The sequence below is a fragment of the Peromyscus eremicus genome, chromosome 10 (assembly GCF_949786415.1).
Source record: "Peromyscus eremicus chromosome 10, PerEre_H2_v1, whole genome shotgun sequence".
Lineage (NCBI taxonomy): Eukaryota > Metazoa > Chordata > Mammalia > Rodentia > Cricetidae > Peromyscus > Peromyscus eremicus.
In genome coordinates, this window is record NC_081426.1 from 82,659,423 (window position 1) to 82,677,945 (window position 18,523).

Genomic DNA, 18,523 nt, shown 5'->3' on the forward strand with positions numbered 1-18,523 from the left:
TTGGCATATACGTTACCATTTATTAAAAATTAAAGCAAATTTGCATACTAATGAGATGCATGCACTATGTGGTTTTATATTATTTAAATTGTGGCTGAATATTTGATGCTGCAGGACACAGAGACTCTTCAGTGTTTCTCAGAGTTGGTTGGCATTTTGATCTTATAACTGCCCATGCTAAGAATGGGCATGCTCAGAACTGCTTCTCATGAATACACAGGACAAAAATGATACAAGCATGTTTGGAGCCATTTTTAAATTGTTGGAAATTCTATCTGGTTTCCAAGGCAAAATTCATTTTTTAAAAATATGTTTTATGGGTTTTATGGGTCATTGTGGGATATTTGTACACTGTGTGAAGATATATTGCTGTGATTGGTTTAACAAAGAGCTGAGTAGCCAGTAGCTAGGCAGGAGGTATAAGCAGAACTTCTGGGCAGAGGGAGAGGAAATAAGAGATTAACCTAGGAATGAGAAGGATGCCATGGAAACACGGAATGAGTTGGACACACAGAAAGGGAGAGAGGTAAAAGCCACATGGTAGAACATAGACTGATAAAAAAAAAAATATGGGTTAATTTAAGTTATAAGAGCTAGTGGAACAACCCTACGCTAGAGTCAAGCTTTCATAATTAATAAGAAGCCTCCATGTCATTATTTAGGAGCTAGCTGGTGGGACAGAGTCAAACTCATTACAGTGGGTTGAAGAGATGGCTCAGCAGTTAAGAGCTCTAGTTGCTTTTGTGGAGGAACTGAGTCCCAGGTCCCAGCACCTATGACATGAGGCTCACAACCACCTGTAACTCCAGCTCCAGAGGATCTGATGCCCTCTTCTGACCTCTGTGGGCATGGAATGTATATGCACAAACCCATGTGCAGATCACATGCAGACACATCATTAAAAATAAAAATAAATATTTAAAATTATACTTATTTATTCTTTGACAGTTTCATAGATGCTCACAATATATCTTGACTGTACATGGTCCCCACTCCACCTTCTCCACCCAGCATCCCCTCTTCCATCCTCATAGTCTCTTATTTTTAAAACTCAATTAGTCCGATTACTGCTGTCTGTGTGCACATGGGAATAGGCTTGTCCACTGGAGCATGAGCAGTCGTCCAGAGGCCATACCCTGAAGAAAACTGGCTCTCCCTTGCCCAGAAGCCATCAATGGCCAATAACTCCCCAGGGGGTGGGATATTTTACACTCTTCTTTAACCAAGCCAAAATTTATCTAATGATTTAAAAAAAAAATGAATCACAGCCAATTTTGTTCAAATTCTCCAAATTCTGTACCAAACATGTTGCTCCTAAAAACATTTGCCACCCTTTATATAATGATCATTGTGTATTTCTTGTATTCCTTTTTCTTCTTTTCTTAAAGTACTTCTTTAGCAGAAACCCAGAAGCTTGGACTTACTGTTCTGGTTAGGTTTCTTTTCAATATTCATGGCCAACATTTGGCTTCTACAAAAAAAGACTTTTTGTCTTTTCGGTCACTTGCTGATAAGGTAGAACTGGTTGTTACCCTTTACAATATGGCCCAGTTTAGAATCAGTCTTGGCATCCAACCTTGTATTCCTTATCAAACCCACAATCTATCTTTCAGCTTTTTCTGGGGCCTTATTCAGCTTATCTGCTATGATTATTAATACTCAAGGAAGTAAGAAAAAAATCTCAAAGATATAAAGATGGGTGTTTTCAGTGAAGTCCTCAAGCCAAACTACCAAAAGGAATTCATTCATAAGCACCAATTCACATCACCTTGGCTTTTCCTGAGCCCCACCAAAATCAAGGTTACCATTTAAGCACTCAAGTTCTGAAGTGGGTCTTTGTATGTGTAAGAGTCCTGCTGGGTAACTTTTACTACCTCCTTCAGCCTCTGACGGTGATCCCAGACATCTTTGGTATAACAGCAATGCTCAAATAGCAGAAAATATGTGGACACAATCTCTGCAATGCATTAAGGTGCTCTGGCTGGGAGCAGAAAAAATCAATAATATTATCTTGGCCTTTGGAGCGGTTGAAAAAACAGAAACCAGCAGGCATGCTCGCTGCAAAAGAGGCAGAAGTGGAGAACTCCCAGGACTGTCATCCATGGTCTCTTAACCACGTTAGGTCGTCTGTGGCTGCATCTAGTTCTACATGAAGATTTCAGAGGCCACTTTTTCCGAGTGAACTTACAGCACTTCAATCTGTTGCTGGAACCAAAGATCTAAAAAGATAAAGATATTCTGCTGTTTCCACTCACCATGGAGTTTAGAACATTGGTAGGATACATGAAGTACTCCCACCAAACCCACAGTTGTCTGCCAGGTAGGCAAACAGCTTCCAACTGTCCATGGTTAACTGCATCGGCCTTCTAGTTTCTAGACCTTCAACGATCTTCACAAGTGGTTCTGTGTCTGCCTGAAGTGGCCTCAGTTGCATGACAACTGACAACAGTGCTTCTCTTTTCTCACAAAGCATGAGGGATGTCATCAGAATGAAGGGTTTTGTAGACATCCACAGCAAAGTCTACCATGTTGGAATCACAAAGAAGACCCGATTTCCCTTGTGATGAGTACTCTTCATTATATATCTCCTTCACAGAGAGGAGCTCAAGAAACAGAAAGACCCGAAGGAGCCAATCCAGAAAGTAAGAGATGTGAGTAGTCAAGTCATAGTCCACCATCTTGAGTCACACAGCAAGTTTTTAAATCAAATGTTCTAAAAAAAAAAAAAAATAGTGGGGCAGTGGTGGCGCACGCCTTTAATCCCAGCACTCGGGAGGCAGAACCAGGCGGATCTCTGTGAGTTCGAGGCCAGCCTGGTCTCCAAAGCAAGTTCCAGGAAAAAGGTGCAAAGCTACACAGAGAAACCCTGTCTCGAAAAACTAAAAAAAAAAAAAAATACAATCTAAAGATATATTAATTAGATAGTTACATGCTAAGAAATGGTGGTAGGAGAAAACAGCAAGGCTTCATTTTCTGTAGTTAAGCCATTATACTTTTCCAAGAACAGAAAACTTGACCTGTACAGGAAAGACACTGCAAATTACAGTAGTCTGGAATCTGAGCCGAGGTTCTTTCAGGCAGCGTTTATGAGTGTCACATGGCGTGATGGCATGCACAGTGAAAAGTGCTTATGTTGTATGTTCTGAACAAAGGCTGTAGTAAAGTCCCACAGTGCAACACAGGTCAAGTACCAGCAAAAACCTGTTGAATCCAATACATCTTTAATTTTTAACTAATCTTTGGTTATTGTGCAGCCAAGCTCTTACCAACTTTTTTTTTCACTCCCAACACTCAATTATACAGCCCTGTACAAGGTGAGGACCCACAGTTTAAGAGTCTCTGTTCTAGAATATCCACCCAGGTATGACAGCAAATAACAAGTACCCATGCTCACTTGAAAGGATTAAAGACATCTCCAGAGGAAGGCAAGGGTCAAGTTGTAAAGACTGCACCCTGAGAATGACCCCATGACACATAAAACATAGATATAAATAAAAAATAAACCAACAACTGTTTCTTTTGAGGTTGATGGAACCACTTTGTAAACAGCCGTGTCAAAAACTTCTTCTGCATTGAACTCTGGCTAGATACACTAGAGCCAAGTCTAGAGGGCCCCGAAGAGGGCTCACAAGACAGTGGGTGTAACAATCAGGAACTCAAGAGCCAGGGAGAACTTCTGAGCGATGAACTATCTGAACAAGATTATGACAAACCTCACCAAAGGCAGTACTGGATCCTAAGAAAACAGAACAGTCCCAGACCTACAAAGAGACATTCATGAGTGTAGAGACCCACAGAAGTTTCCCAGTGAGAACTTATTCAGGGTCCAAAAATCGGAGCTTGCTTTACCCAGCAGGGCTGCATAAGGGGATGATTTGACCATGGACATAGCTACCAGGTGTTTGGAAGGGGCCATACTAGGCTGTGAGGTGTGCTTTGATCTAGCAAGGGGAGGGCTTTTGCCCTGCCCCTTGGCATTGTTATAAAAAGCTCTTTTGAAGAGGCAGAAGGGACCACTGGGTTTTGATCCAAGTCCTCCTAAAGCTATTCTGTGTTTCTTTCTCCTCTTTGCTAGCTTTCTGTCTAAAAGTTTGTTATCCCTCTCTCCTCCTCATAGGAACCCTTTTAAAAAGTGGGAGCTGGCCTCTCACACATGAGGAAGCTTATACACAAGAAAGAAAAACTTGAGAGATCAGAAGTTGATACCACATGAGAAGCACATAACTATCTCTTTCCCCACTAATTCAAAGCTTGTATCTAATGATAATGCATAGCTTCATATAGCTCTTTTCCATGATGCTGACTGGGCAGTCAGCTGTGTCAAGATGAATATCTCCTTCCCAAACATTGGCTATCAGAAACTCACTAAAGTGGATGATGAACGAAAGCTTCATTCTTTCTATGAGAAGTGCATGGCCACAGAAGTAGCTGCTGATGCTCTTGGTGAAGAGTGGAAGGGTTATGCAATTCAAATCAGTTGTGAAAACAACATCAAGGTTTTTCCCTTGAAGCTGGGTGTCTTGACCCACAGCAGAGTAAGTCAGTTATTAAGTGAGGGGCATTCTTGGTATAAACCAAAGAGAACCAGAAAGAGGACGCACAAGTGTGAGGGATTTGACATGATTTGATATGACTGTTCTCAACTTGGTTATTGGAGGGAAAAAGGAAGAGGAGAGAAGGGGAGGAGGAGGAAGAGGAAGGAAGGAAGGAAGGAAGGAAGGAAGGAAGGAAGGAAGGAAGGAAGGAAGGAAGGAAGGAAGGAAGGAATTAAGAAATTCCTGGACTGACAGATGCCTCAGGAGTTGGGGACCAAGAGAGCTAACAGCATCTGAAAACTTTTCAGTCTCTCTAAAGATGATGATGTCCACCAGTATATGTTAGAAAGCCTTTAAATAAGGAAGGTCAGAAGTACGGACCAAAGCACCCAGAACCCAGTGTCTTGTTACTCCATGTGTCTTGCAACACAAACGCCTACATACTACTCTGAAGAAACCACACACTAAGAAAACCAAGGAGGAAGCTGCAAAATATGCTAAACTTTTGGTCAAGCAACTGAAGGAAGCCAAAGGAAACAATGGGAACAGATTGCCAAGGGATGCTGGCTGTCATTGCTGGGAGCTTCCACTTCTGAGTCCAGTCAAACCTAAGTCTTCAAGAGTCACAAATAAAGGACCAGGCATTGAAACAAAAATCACACAAACTGGGGTAGTTTACTCTTTAGACAAGAATTTCAGCAAACCAAATAAGAGGGTGTGAAGATTATTAGGAAAATGTCTTCAATAACCATAGTTTTGGAACTTCTGAGAGTTCCTGGGAATGGAACACTGACTCATCTCTGAATCTTAAAGAGTACCATTCCAGAGTGTGGAAACACTGCAAAGCTTGCTTTCGCCCACTGTATGTTGTAATTCTAAAACTGATGATTGTTGTTGAGTAAATGTTCTTGGTCTTTAAAATTAAGTTTTTTAAATCACAGAGATGTTTGTGTGGATGACTCCTAAGCTCCTGGGACTTGTGTGGGTGAGCACAGTGCAGGAAACGGAGAACATCGAATTTTGTCCCTGATTCTGCATTTCATTGTCTTCTCAGCTGACTCTCATGGCACACGTAAACTTGCAGTTCCGAGAAAGTCTTTCCCAGTGAAAAGAAAAAACAAAAACCTAACTATTTAAACCAGTGGTTCTCAACCTTCCTAATGCTGCAACCCTTTAATACAGTTCTTCATGTTGTGGTGACCCCCACCATAACATTGTTTCATTGCTACTCCATAACTATAATTTTGCTACTGTAATGCATCATAAAGTAAAGATCTGATATTTCTGATAGTCTTAGGTGACCCCTGTGAAAAGGTTGGTCAATTCCCAAAGGGGTCACAACTCACAGGTTGAAAACCACTGATTTAAACTTAGAACCTATATCACAGGGTAAATAATAGATTTTAACCAAACACAACAGTAACCATGTATCTACTATAAATAGGATTATTCAGCTATATCCATTTTCTATTTGATTCTTTCTCCCATACACACATTTTGTGTGGTCCCCTCAAAGCATGAGACTGGTCTTTCTGACACAAATAGGGACCTGTGTACAGGCTCCTATTGCTAACGTGGCCCCTCTCACGTCTCACCCAGGATAGGCTTTCAGCAGCTGGGGCTGTCAATAACAGTACTAAGTTAAGAGCACGGTTGTGTTTATTTCTTTTTTTTTTTTTTCATCTGTGCCCTCTAATCCAAGCATTTGAAAACCAGCCATAACAGCAAGTGTCTGCAGACATTCACTAATTCATTGGCTACAGTCTCCCCTTGGGGGTGCTGACATGTAATAGATACTGTCAGGATCCTTCCAAAGGACAGGAATTACAGGAACTTCTGTGGCCACTAGTGTTGTGTCTTGATAATTTATTGAAACCACCTGGCTTCAGATATCCTACTCTGGGTGATAACTAGCATCTTGAAGAGTTTCAAACCCATGGAAAAATTGAGGATAGATAAAAGATCACCCATGCAGCTTTCCCCTTCTCCTTAATTTTGAACATTTTTAACTCATTAACTCTGTCTTTCTCTTGTTGTGTGTATGCTCACATAAAGTTACACTTATGGTGAGACTTCAGCCCTACACATTTGAGCACTCACTTCTAAATAACATGAGCATTCCCTCACATCAGCACATCACCATTACTGAGCTCAGAATATTTCACGTTAATGAAATCCGCAAACAGCAACCCACACTCACACTTTCCAATTGACCCAATGAAGTTCTGAATGCTGTTTTCACTTTTGCATCCTAGATCTACTCAAGGATAACATGTTGCATCTGTTGCCACATCTCCCTGATTTTCTTTCTTCGAAACAGTTCTCGTACAAACCTGCCTCCCCTCTCCCCTTGTTCACTCTGTAACCGTGATGGCATTTCCCACGAGTCTCCCGTCTGAAAATCATCTCCCTGAACTTTGATTTGGGTTAAGCACTTTGAAAAGATTTGGGCAAGGCCATGTAAGTGATGTTTCATTCTCTTTACAATCCATTAGGTAGTGTATGTCTCATTTTTAATCATTCTAATTTTGATCACTAAGGTAAGGAATCTGGCAAATGTTTTTATTGGAAAGGTACATTTTCCTTTTGTAATTTGCAAAGTAATAAATGATACTTTGATAAATGATGGATAAATGATGATGTGAATGTTCTTTCCCCTGAAAGCTTTTCATCCATTAACTGATGATCACCGAATGGCATTTGCCTATACTGACCGTTGCAATGTTGGTGGCAAAATAAAGTTTTTCAAATGTTCTCTATGTGTTATTTGTGATTCTTTGGGAAAGAGAATGTTTCCCTTCATCCCAAACAACACCACTTCTGATTCTTTAAAAACTCACTATGTTCTAATCTATGATTCTTATCCCTGACATTATTTTTAAAATGTGATCAAAAGAAACCACTTGAAGTTAGTAAAGTTTGTAATTTCACTACATTATTAAATATTACAATCACAAGAAAGAAGTTATGAGGTATAAAAATAATGATTTTTACCAACAAGTCCTTTATCAGAGAATTAATAATGCAGCCCAAATATCCCTGGGTGCTCCTCATTATTCAAGCAAAATAATTTTATACTGCCATTGCAATAAATGATAGAAAATCCACTTGGGTAGTTTCAAGGATTTGAGGCAGTGAGAAAGTCACTGTTTCTTCTGATTATCCACCTCCTTTCATGAGCAACCCAGATTCCCATCACCTCAGACCAAACTGAGGCTGGAGCTAGCTCCCTGTGGGCTGTAGAGGAAAGGGTTGTGGCCAAAACTGCTCACAGTGACAGCAGGCTCCGGGGCTAACAGAAAGGTCAGGCTGATAAGAAGCCCAGAGTGCTGTTGGAGCTGTTAAGCTTGGAAGTGGATATAAGATAGCCAAGCTGGCCTGTTTAAGGGGCAGACATGGGCCCTGAAAGGCAAAGACCTGTGTCCACAGGCCTACCGAACAGCTTCCCTGGGGCACACAGGCAAGTCATTACTACCTTTTCATGTTGTCTTGCTTCTAATGCACCTAATTGTAATGGGCTAAATTCTAAGAGTGGCTTCTCAAAAGCCTCCCCCAGTTCAAGAAAGAGACCCCCGAAGACTGCCCTGTGAACAAGGAGTTAAATACGAGGTAACCGAGCATAACTGGGTCCGCATCTTGGTAGCTGTGGCAGGAGCTAACTCAATGGTAAAGCTCTGGACTGGTCATGTAAGCATGAGAACAAAGAGCCCAGCGTGAGTAACAGCTGCCTGTGAGGTCGACCCCTCAGAGGCTGTTGGCCAGTAAGTAAACGAAGGGGAAGAGGAAAGCAGGTCACAGGTGGAAGCAGGCTTCCCAGCATGACCGCTCCCCTAGCCATGCAGGCAACTCAGGAACAGTGTGCCACCTTCTCCCTCAAGGCGCCAGAACATGCATACAGTGTGGGGCCCTCAAATTGGCCACCTAATGAAATTACCCCAGTCATTTCCCAGTTCCTGCCACAAGTCCCGTAAAAGTCCCTAGACAAAGAAGTTCAGTGGCTTTTTGTCCCCCACTTCCTCACTTTTCCTTAATTTCTAATAAAGCTTGTCCCACTTTGCTTATTCCCATGTGCTTGTAAGGGTGAGATGATGAAGTCAAGAGCCACCACCATCTCAGTTGACTTTGGGTGGCCATTGCATTTCCAGAACCTTAAGTCCTCGGCTTAAGCACAACTGGACCGAGAAAGGTCCTATTGCTCTCAAAAGCAGCTTCAAAACCAACGCCGCTTGCTTTCTCATCCCTTCCGAGCATGGAGTCGGCGTCTTGATTCTCAAGCCTCCCCTACACCGGATCCTATAGCTCCATAAAGAGAGCATTCATCCTCCTACTCGGTCCAGCAGAGCGAGCTGAACCTCTGAGACAGGCAGTTGGCACCACACAAGTAGGGTGACCACAGCAAGTGCCTCGTGCACAGTCACACCTGGGGTCGCCCAATAATCGGGTCAACATTCTCTTCCTTGCCTTGAGCACCCTGGTATGTGTATCACTTCAGCCGTCTTCCTGACTCCTGCCCTTGCAACCTATCTTTGCATCACCTTTGGTAGTGGCCCTTCTGGAATTCTGTGCCTACTTGCTAACCCCAGCGGGCCCATTCCTCCAGGCTTACCCTAACCTCAGGATGAACTTAGCAGCACTTCCTCTTTGGCCATTTGCTCTTTCCTTTTCCACTGGTCACAGCTTACTGAAGAAAAGCTATTGACCTGCTGTATTGTCCCCCGATGCTGCCCTCACAGCTGGAACTTTCTCCTGTGACCAACGGAAGCCATCTGACTCTTTAGGATAGGAGAGCCTGTGGAATCAGGACTGCAGATGTGAGGCAGGGTGGGCACTCCAGTTCCCAGAAGCAGGGGCATGAGAATACTAACCTTCTCAAAAACCATACAATGACTACACAGAGTCAATTCCTTACCTATAGATCACACAAACACACCACACATACATACACCCCACACACACCCCACACATACACACACATACATACACACACATACATGTATACAACACACATATACCACACATACATACACACCACACACATATACACATACCACACACATACATACCCATGTACACACACATCACACACATACACACACACCACACACACACACACACACCACACACATACACACACACCACACACATACACACACACCACACACATACACACCCACATCACACACACCCCACACATACACTCGTCTGTCTCTTGATGCCCAGAACCTGGCCTGATGCCATGATGCTGAGAACCAGCTGCTGACTTACAAAAGACTATTCAAAAGGAAATAAAGGTCAGCCTCTGGCCTAAACTACACTGGGCTACATCTAAATATTTTTTTAAACACGTGCACGCGCGCGCACGCACACACACACACACACACACACACACCTATATCATATGTTACTCCTTTGTGAGTCCTTTTATTGGTGATTTACATTTTCAATTACATTTATTAATAAAGTACAACCAGAGAATCAAAGAAATACTGTGATTCCTATGTTCCAACATCGACACAAAACAGTGTTGAATGTGGGACATTGAAGGGGTGATTAAGTCAGAAGACACTCAGGAAGGACTCATGATATTATTGTGAAAGGAAGTTGACTATCACAAGAGCAGGCTGTTATAAAGCAAGTTCAAGTCCTGTGGGCCTGGCTCTCTCACACCCTTGTAGATGTGAGCCCCTAGACTGTAGACCTCCAGGTCTTCAGATGAGAAGAACCGAATTGCCATTCTTTATAAATCTCTAGTCTCTGGCCATCTGATGCAGCAGCACCAACACCCTTTGGGGTGGAATGGGAAGAGGCTGCAATAGAAAAGGAAAAGGCAAAGACTGGTCCATCTTGACGTTTTTCTTTTTGTTGTTGTTGTTTTTGAGACAGTGTCTCTCCGCACAGCCCTGGCTGTCCCGGTTCTCTCTATGTAGACCAGGCTGGCCTCAAACTCACAGAGATCTACCTGCTTCTGCTTCCCAAGTACCAGGATTCAAGGCGTGGGCCACCATGCCCAGCTCCACATTTTTCTTTTTCTTTATTTTATTATTTACTTGCTTTATGTGTATGGATGCTTTGCCTGCGTGCAAGTCTGTGCACCACAGCATGTCTGGTGCCTGAAGGGGGTCAAAGGAGGGAACTGGATCTCCTGGGACTAGAGTGACAAATGGTTGTGAACCATCATGTGAGTGCTGGGAATTGAACCCTGGTGCTCTGCAAGAGCAGCCGGTGCTCTTAACCACTGAGCCAAATCTTCAGCACCCCAACATTTTTCTCAAGGAAGCGCAAATCAGCCCCATGTGCCTGCTCACATTAAACAATAACTGTGGTGTATTCTCCTACTCGGACGCTGCTTTCTCTTCCTCGGTGGTCTCTGAACCAGCCTCTTCATCAGATGGACCTTACAAGCCCATGCTATGTGGAGAGACCTCAGAGGAGCATGTGCGATAAGTCTTGTCCAAACATAGAACATACAGTTTCTTTTAAAATTTCTAATAAATAGAAGTACTGCTGTAGTTAACATTATAAAATTAACATCAATATCACCCTACTCATAGTAACATTGTACCATCGTGTATTCAATTGACAGATGAAAATATTCCTCTAAGCTGTAGCCTGGGTATATTCTTGGTCTAATACTGCAAGAAATTAGGAAGCTTTTTAATTACATGCAATACTGGTACTTCTTAAGTTCCATTATGGCCCTTGGACTGTGTCCCATCAAGATCCTCTAAACACCAAATGCTTTGGATCTTGCAATGGAAAAGCATTTGGGGCAATATGTTCTTTGTAACATCATTGAAAGGGTCCCATCCTTCCCCTCCCCACAGGCCTCATCTGTGTGTCTCAGCACGCAGTCAGCTGGGGTCCAAACCGACAAAGAGAATGAAGAGCCAGTGACGTCAGCCTGCCTCCTGGACACAGGACAGTATGTGCTGACACCCATAGAGACTTTTGCTTTATTAATTGAGGAGGAGGAAATGGTTATGAGACTACATAATTAAAAAGCGGCTTAAAGCTCTTGGTTGTGGACTTAGCTCAGTTAGAAAACTGCTCGTCACATGAGCGTAAAGACCTGAGATGAGTTCAGGTCTCAGAATTCCCCTTTGAAAAGCTGAATGTGTGGACCATCGGTATGGCTCAGTAAGGAAGGGGCTTGCCACCAAGCCTGAAGTCGCAGTCACCAGAGCCTACGTGGTAGAAGGAGAGAACAGACTCTGAGTCCTCTGACCCCAGGTATGCACATGTCCATGTATGATAAATAGTTTGTTTTTAAGCCAGTTGGGGGATTGCATACTTGTAACTGGAGAAGGGGAGGTCAGCAGGTCTCTGGGGGCTCACTGGTCAACCAGCCTAGTCTACTTGGCGAGCTCCAAGGGAGATCCTGCCCTGCAGGTACCCCCTCTCTCCAAATAACAAGGGGATGGTACCTGAGGAGCTACACCCAAGCTTGACCTCTGGTCTGCCCATACACACCCACATGGTCATGTGCATATGTTCATACATGTACACATAAAAAGAATAAGAGTTTGCTAATTTAAGTTGTAAGAAATCTAGAAGCAAGGAATTTTGAGAGTATTTGGTGCACAATTAGATTATTGAGGTTGTCCGAGGTTTATTTGTTTGTTTGTTTGTTTGTTTGTTTTTAATCTTACTGGTCTATTGATTATAGTAAGTTGGTTTTTGTTGACAAGCTTGTCCTCTTATGGATCAAGAAGACTGTGACATCTCAGTTCCATCAAAACACAAAGAAAAAGCAAGTTTGGGGGCTTTTTTTTCCTGCCCATCTGTTTTTAGAAGGAAGAAAATCTTTCCCAAAAGCTGCTCCCTGGGAACATTACCAGCAAGTCCCCTCGGGGACCCACTGGCAGAGTTCACACTGTCAGCCCAGACTGTGGAGAGACCAGAAAAATGTGCACCGAGATTTTCCAAGCTGAGAAGTTGGCATACCCAGCAAATGTCTCTATCCTAAGAGAATGGAATATGGGGCAAGGTGTTAAGGATTTCTCATTGAGAGCCAGGAAGCGATGGCCCCTTTAGAGAACGTACATGAGTCTGGGCTGAGGCTACGCTCTTCAGAGTTAGGGGTCAAAATACACATTTGCTTTACAACTCATTTAGCTCCAATTTGTCTCACCAATCCATTGCCCCTTCTTACTGTCTGCTCCTGAATGTTAAAAGCTTTCTTATGTTTTATTTTGCTTTGTATTTAGGTATTTCGCTTTGTTTTGTTTTGGACAGAGTATCACTAAATAGCCCTAGCTGGCCTAGGTCTCGCTACAGAGAACAGACTAGCCAAAAACGTGAGTGATCCCTGTGTGCCTGCCTGCTGAGTTCCGGGATTACAAACGGGTGCTGCCATGTCTGCCTTCCTTGTTTTGGGGGAAATTCAAATTCACTATAGAAAATACTAGTCAGTCAGTCAATAAGAGAAAGCAGAAAGCAGAGGCTGGGGAGATGGCTCGGTGGGTAAAACACCCACACTGCAAGCCTGAGGACCTCGCTCTGAATCCCTAGAACCTACATAAAAAAGCCAGGCACGCCGGGCGGTGGCGGCGCACGCCGTTAATCCCAGCACTCGGGAGGCAGAGCCAGGCGGATCTCTGTGAGTTCGAGGCCAGCCTGGGCTACCAAGTGAGTTCCAGGAAAGGCGCAAAGCTACACAGAGAAACCCTGTCTCGAAAAAGAAAAAAAAAAAAAAAGAAAGAAAGAAAGGAAAAAGGAAAAATCCAGGCACGACTGCACCAGCCTGGAACCCCAGCATCAGGTGGCAAAACCAGGCAGATCCCAAGAGCTCCCTGGCCGGCCAGCATAGCCAATATGGCGAGTTTCCAGTTCAGGGAGAGACCCTGTCTCAAGGTAATGAAGTAGAGAGCTGTAGAAGACGACACCAAATATCCTGCTGTGGCCTCCACATGCAAGTACCATATGCTTGTATCGCACACACTCACACGTGCACACAAAGAAAACAGGAACTATACCATCCTGAGATAAGTACCACTGTGTTCACGGCTTGGTGCACGCTTCCTTAGCTATAGCTGCATTAAAATACACACATACAGCTTACAGAGCCCCTCCCTTCCAGCGCTTTCTGCTACTGCAGCACGTGCAACAACGCAATTCAAATGCACGGACCCTGCTCTGAAGCTGAACGGTTTTGGAAAACAGACTGAGCTGTTTAGAGAGTAACAAGTGTTGCTCCCAGGAAAAGCCTGGGAAAACAGGCATCGTCACAAGGGAGTTTGGGGTGCTGTCAACTGGCAGTTAATTCATCCGGTTTATGTATCAGAAAATGTGAGGTTGCGGAGCACTTGGCCGAAGCAGAGTCTGGGGTGCAATGAAGTTCCAGACCAGCGTTTGAAATAGGAACCCTGCACCTCTCCACACGTGGGCAGGTTTGCTGCTGCGGTTCCAGGCACAGACCGCTCCTCCCACACTCCATTTTGAACAACGCAGTGGCCTTAGAAGGATTCAGAGCATTAAATGTTTGTTGAAGTTTGCAAATATACTTGCATGAGTAGCAACTTCATCTCTCAGAGAACTGTCCGAGATTTCTCAAATGATATTCTCAAGATCTCTCTAAAAAGCATAGTTCCTTAGTAGCAAATGCACTCGATGCACAGCATCACAGGAACATTAGCTATGTATCTGCAGAACACTGCTGGCCGCATGTGGAATTGTCGCGTCCACCTCGACCAGCAAGGATGACGCGACGCCAGACTCTTCTCTAAGCAGTTTATTCAGGAACCTTGAACAATCTTCTGACCCCGGGGATAGTCTTTTTCTTCTTCTCTCTCTCTCTCTCACTCTCACTCTCTCACTCTCCTCTCTCACTCTCACAGTCACCCTCCTCTCTCACTCTCACAGTCACCTTCACAATCACCTTCACAGTCACCCTCACAGTCACTCTCACAGTCACTCTCACAGTCACTCTCACAGTCACTCTCACAGCCACTCTCAAGAAAGCCAGCCCACGCCCTTTTATAGCCACTGAGCAAAATCAACCCTGTGGTGCCACGTGGACAATGCCGCTAGGGTCAGACACGTGCAAGCAAGCCAGATTAAGTCCAGGTGTGCAGAAGCAAGCCAGATCCTAGCCTTAGCCAAATAAGGAGCATCTGCCATCGGGAAGGCAGAAGCCAGACGCTGCGCCATCTTTGAGGCATGGCCGTGCACGGCTCTCTACATGGAATCTCATGTATAGCTTGACAGCCTGGCGGAGTGATTTGGACCAACCTCGCTGACTTTGCCCCTTTGATGCTGCTGCTCTGCCATGGGGATGTTTTGATGTGGTTCAAATTCTGCTCTCGTGTTCACTCACTCTTTTCTGATGACATAGTGCTTGACATTTATTAAAGACTCCACTTTCTCACCTTGGAGATTGGAAATAATAACAGGTACCTCGGATATTTGTGGTAAGGCTTAAATCAAGTATTTTCAGTTTTTCCTACAAGGACATTTCAGTGGCTGGATAAGTCGTGGCAATGGCAGTGGTGGCGTTGGTGACGGCGGTAGCAGTGGAAAGGGCTGTATGAAGTGGGCTGAAAACATGCTGTCCACTCCTGAGGCTCTGGGGCAGCCATTCCTAAGTGCAAGTGTGTTCCGTGAACTTAGTTACAAACTTCCAGAAGTGGGAAGTTTGAAGTTACAGGAAGTGTAGCATCAGGAGAATTTAGAGGCAGGTGTACAGCCTTTGGTTCCCGGCTAACTCCTTCCTCAGCACATTGACTTGATGAATTTTTGATGTGTTGATGGCTCAGGCTTTTGCTAAGTATTTTCTCGGTGCTTTTGTTTTTATTCCAATATATCAAAAGACCCAGGAGCTACCAACGTTGAATTAGAGCATACCCAGGCATTAAAGTAGGGTGCATGAGCAGGCTTTTTGGAGCCCACTACCTATGGTGGGACACCTCGCGCAGCCTTGAGGCAGGGGGAGGGGCTTGCACCTGCCTCAACTGAATGTATGAGGCTCTGCTGACTCCCCATGGGAGGCCTTACCTTCTTGTAGAAGGGAATTGGGGGAGGGAGGCTGAGGAGGGGAGGAGGGAAGAGAGGGGGATCTGTGATTGGTATGTAAAATGAATAAAAACTTTCTTAATTAAAAAAAAGTATGTTTAACATACTTAAGTATATTAAAGTATTTATGGCATCGTATAGGCCTGCAGAAAGGAAATGTTAACAGTAAGGGAAAGTCTGTGGCTTAGAAAATACTACAAATGGGTTGGAAGCAGAATACAAAGACAGGGAAAGTTGGGGGCATAAGAACAGAGAGGAACTCTCTGCCCAGGAATCTGGTTAAACTCCCTACAAGCAGCTAAGCAGAAATTCCATCACAGTTGGCAGAATCCTATCTCTCTTTTCAGCTACAAAAGTGCAGTTTTCTAGGAATCTCACCAGAAACCTTATTTAGAGGAAAATGGCATATATTAAACCATTGTGCAGCGTAGTGGCTTCTAGTGTTACCTTATTAGATTATTTCTTATTCCACCCAAGCACTCGCGGAGCCACCTTACAATATCCCTTATCAGGAGAGACAAGAGGGAAGGCTTTCTCCATTGTTCGAATCTTAGATGGTCTTTTAATAAAAAAAAACAAACAAACAAAACAAAACAAAACAAAACCCAGTACCAGATATTGGGGTAAAAGCTGAAAGATGAGAGAAGCAGAGCAAGCCACAGCCACCACCTCTTACCTCACCAACTCTACGAATCCTCAGACTGAAAGCCTCTGAGTCCTCACCCGAAAAGGTCTCAGCTGAACTGCTTTAGTTCCTGTTTCCTCACACCTTATATACCATTCTCTGCCCTGCCATACTTCCTGGGGTTGAAGGCATGTGTGCTTCCCAGTACTGGGATTAAAGGCATGTGCCACCACTGCCTGGCTCTGTTTCCAGTGTGGCCTTGAACTCACAGAGATCCAGACGGATCTCTGCCTCCCAAGTGATAGGATTAAAGGTGTGTGCCACCACTGTTTGATCTCTATGTCTAATCTAGTGGCTGTCCTTTGATCTTCAGGCAAGCTTTATTGGGGTACACAATATATCACCACATTTCTCAGCAACATTTTAGGAGTAACTTGAGGAACACTAAAATGGTATCCATGACTACTGCTGAGACCCTGAAATCACTTTCTCTTAGAAGCCACTGCCTACACTCAACTATATCTCACTTTCTGTTGTCCTGCCTTGGACGGCCCGTGCCCACACTGGGTGTGCCTGCTGTGGAATGGTCTGTATGTCAAGTGTGTTGCTGATTGGTCAGTAAATAAATCACTGATTGGCCATTGGCTAGGCAGGAAGTATAGGCGGGACAAGGAAAAGAATTCTGGGAAGTGGAAGGCTGAGTCGGGGAGAGACACTGTGAGCCGCCATCAGGACAAGGAAGATGTAAGGTACCAGTAAGCCATGAGCCATGTGGCAAAGTAAAGATTAATAGAAATGGGCTAAATATAAGAGTAAGAGCTAGACAATAACAGGCCTGAGTTAATGGCCAAGCAGTTTAAATAATGTAAGAGTCTGTGTGTTTATTTTATAAGTGGGCTCTGGGACTGGCGGGATTTGGTGGCAGGAGCTGGAGAGAAATTCTCCAGCAACATGTGCCTTTCTTTATGACCATCTCTTTTTTTAGCCCTAATGTTTAAGCTATCTTTCATAAAGTCTCCACTGCTTCTTCAAACTGGCTTGTCCTGAAATTCTTTTCTCTGTCATAGCCACAAACCCTGGTTGGGCCTGAGTTGAGGTTCATGAAAGAACAGGGGTACTCTCCTCAGGTCAATGCAAGTGGTATCATGGAGCTGTGTCTCTGTCCCCACCAACAACAGATCCACTAAAACAAACATCCAACAAGGAACTATTGTGTCCCAGTGAACCCTTGGGACAACCGAGGCTAACCACAAACACGGCCTGTTAGGAACCCCCAGAGTTTCTCAGAATCTTCAAAGCAGGTAGCACCCGCTAGCTGCCACCATGAAATGTGCTGGGGTACCATCACCCAGCACGGACCAGAGTAGGGGCTTTTGATGGTGTTTCTCTTGTCTCTCCCAACCCCACTCTCATCACTGAGAAGAACAGAGAGGAAAAACAGCCACACCGCTCTGTGAATGAGGCACAGGAAAAGTTAGGAAACATCTGTGCCAAAAGAGCAAGGAGAGGATAACATTCTAAAGAAGGGCTTTATTTGTCTCCAATGCAATTGTGTGGCTTAATGGAAGATGTTCTCCAGTTCACGAAAAGGAAGGAGGGAGCAGACGACAACTCCAATCCATTGATTGAATTTCAAGCTATTTTTGCTACAGGATGTCCTCCCTATGGAGCGCACAGTGCCCAGAGATCATTTGCACTGAGGTTTACTTTGAATATGAGACCTGCTGGGTTCTACATTCATATGCACCACCACTATCACCCCCACCGCTGCCGCCACTGAGGCCACCACCGCCACGACCACCACTATCACCACCACAAAAGGTGTAGCCAGCAGCTGGTAGCAAAACATTTGTCCGTGGTACTGTGAAATGTATAATTCTACCCCGCATGACAACAGCTTGTGTACATTTGACACTCTTGTCTCCAACTGTGGGCCTGGCAGGCTTAGTGATGAGCTTTGACCGAAAAGTTGATTCTGGCTTAGTGGAGCCATTCATGTATATGTCCACGGCTCCCCCTGCTCTGTTAACATATCCTGCTCAACAGATGGGGCAGGGGGCAGGGCTGAGGACAAAAGAATAATCCTGGCTTCCATTGTCTGCCCCACAGATGTCTTTGAAAAAGGCTTAACTTTTTTTTTTTCAGAGTTCTGTGATGTTTTGCACTTTACTAAGGTTATTTGAAAAGGCCATAAATTCTCCACTCCTTGAATACAGGCCCATAGAAGGAAAGGAATATAGTGCATAATACTCTTGCTTGAAACCAAGCTACATAATGTTAAATTTGAGGTTCCACAAGGATAAGTTTCAGCATAAGAATTTATATGATGACTTATAGTTTTCTCAAATCAAGG

The 18,523-nt window shown here is 44.1% G+C and overlaps 1 pseudogene; it reads right to left on the reverse strand.

Annotated features, from left to right (window-relative positions):
* Positions 1-1,395: 1,395 nt before the first annotated feature.
* On the reverse strand, positions 1,396-2,678 carry LOC131920443 (eukaryotic translation initiation factor 3 subunit E-like; annotated as a pseudogene).
* Between the last annotated feature and the right edge of the window lie 15,845 nt (positions 2,679-18,523).